This window comes from Nothobranchius furzeri, chromosome 1 (genome assembly GCF_043380555.1).
Source record: "Nothobranchius furzeri strain GRZ-AD chromosome 1, NfurGRZ-RIMD1, whole genome shotgun sequence".
Lineage (NCBI taxonomy): Eukaryota > Metazoa > Chordata > Actinopteri > Cyprinodontiformes > Nothobranchiidae > Nothobranchius > Nothobranchius furzeri.
In genome coordinates, this window is record NC_091741.1 from 107,617,649 (window position 1) to 107,620,350 (window position 2,702).

A 2,702-nucleotide genomic window follows, 5' to 3' on the forward strand; every position below is an offset into this window, starting at 1 on the left:
TGGAGTCTTTGGGAACATCAAAGGTCCTTGTTCCTCCTCCTCTGCGCTTTCTCACTTGCTTACCTTCATGGATCCAGCCCAGCTCAATTTTTCTAGTCTTTTTCTGAGCCCATTTGTTGTTTTGTGCATATGTTCTTTTTCTCTTACAAGATAACTTATCCTCATGATCGGGGTTCTTCCCATTTTCATCGATGCCCATCTTTTTCTTCAATTGTTCAAGAAATGAGTTTTTTCTTGATTCCTTTGTCCTTGCATCATTATTATCCAAACAGAACCGTCTTGCAGCTATCCTATCACCATATGTTGGGATGTAACCAGACAGGGTCTTATCATCCATGAAATCAATCACTGTGGCATCAATCTGAAATAACAGAGACATTTATTACTTTACAAAGAGACACCTACTGCCAGTCACAATACATTTAATTAATGAAGCTGAATGTAATTTTTACTTGTGCTATGACAATGATTTGTCATGCCATTGTATGAAATTCTATTATTTTTATCCTCAATCTGTGCCAGCAGTGTTATTAGATGCTCCACATCATTTATTCTACAGAAAATTAAACGCTCAGTTCATTTGGAAAAAGCTAAATCAATGTTTTACATATCTTTCCTGGTCAAATCAGCCCTCATGAGAACTCGTAAAGAAACGGGTTTTCCTTTTTTTAGCTAAGGAGAGTTCAAAGTAAAAGCCAACTTGGTTCGTGTTTTTACAAAGATTCGTAAACGGACAGTTAAGAAAAGCCTAGTAGTAATTGGTAGTACTTGAGGTACTTAGTATGTGTGTATCAAAAGGCACATTTAGCAGCTCTGTCATCCTGATTTCAGCCCATTCTGTCGCTCAACTCAGCTCTTCTCCTGCAGACGGTGTTACCGTAAACTACCGTATAAACGCGCACTTCAATTCTAGCTGCGGCTCACTTGACCACGGCCAGACGAACGACGGCTCACTTGACCGCAGTCTTTTTTCGGCGTTTTAAGTTTAAAGACGGTGATTTAGACGCCGTTAAATAACCAAACGTGCTCCAAAGTGGGCGAATTGTGATCCCTTTGGCTTGGCTCTAGTAAGTTACTTACTAAAATAGCACAGCACACGTTTCAAGCACACCTGCTTAAAAGTTTACAAATGTTCCTTGAAAGAGAGCACTTACACCATCTTGTAGCATTCGTAAGAGACAGTCTTCAGGTACACCACGGTTCCGTAAAAATCTCAGAAGTGGGGTGTCTGTGTTTGAGGCCATGTTTCCGGGAGATGATCTGCCAGCTCTCTGTCGTGTGTCGTTTCGTGTGAAACGATAATTATATTGTATGAACGTGATATTTATTTTGTACAAACGTGATAATTATATTGTACAAACGTGATAATTATATTGTACGAATGTCATAATTATATTGTATGAACATGATATTTATATTGTACAAACGTGAAAGTTATATTGTACAAACGTGATATTTATATTGTACAAACGTGAAAGTTATATTGTTAGAACAATAAGTTATATTGTTAGAACAATAAAGTTAATATGTTATAACGTGATATCGCTCCAATTTTATTTTGCGTAGGGTGGCAGCTCTACGCTGCCGTACCACACAGGGGTTGGAGGGAAGGGATTATTTTGTGAATTTGTTAGATTGCACAAGTAAGTAAGTAACTTTTATTTCTATAGCACTTATCACAGATATAAAATCACAAAGTGCTTCACATAGATCAAAACAAAACAAAACATAACGTTATAAAATCATAATGATCTCAAAACAGAAATAGATTAACATCAGAAAAAATAAAGTCATAAAATTATAAAATATAAAGCAAATGAAGGATGATTACAAATTTGAGTTAAAAATAAGAAAATAAAAGGTTTAGGTATAATCAGCTTTAAATAAAAGGGTCTTTAGCTGGTTTTTAAAAGTGTCCAGACTGTCAATCCTACGTAAGGATAAAGGAAGATCGTTCCAGAGTCGGGGTGCATTAGTCTGGAAGGAGTGATCACTTCGACTTTTATATCTGGTCTTTTGTGTCATGTTAGCATTTAATTTTCTAACGCACATGCAGAATCTGAGCCGGGAGACAAGGTAAGAAACAATAATAAGATTTATTAAACAAGGTGATGACAGGTGAGGCACTCTCGAGGAAGCTCAGATGTACGGGGGCAGAATCTAACGGGACAAAATCAGGAAGGTGATGAGAACGGCAGTAGGGAGAGGAAATGGTGCAGACTGATGCAGTCTTACTTTATGGTCGAGAGGTGTAGATGCAGAGGAGAGGGTATGTCTGGCCTGAGGGCGAGAGGAGCTCAAAACAGGGTCCAAGCCTTGGAGACGAGGAATGAAGACGATGAGGAGTCCAAACATAGGAGTTATAGTCAGGACTCTAAAATGAACTCTAAAGTTAACGGGTAACCAGTGCAGAGACATTAGAATAGGAGTGATGTGTGATCTTCTGTTTGCTCCAGTTAGGAGCCTCGCTGCAGAGTTCTGGACCAACTGAAGGAGGTCAAGGGCTTTGTTGTTAAAACATGTGAAGAGTGTGTTACAGTAATCTAGATGGGAGGAGATAAAGGGATGGAGAACCATTTCAATCTCATGTTGACACCAACCTTCACAGTTTGGAGATATTTTTAAGTGATAAAAACTGTTTTGGACCAATGTTTTTGAGTGGCCTTCAAGAGACATTGATTGGTCAAAAACACCCAAATTCC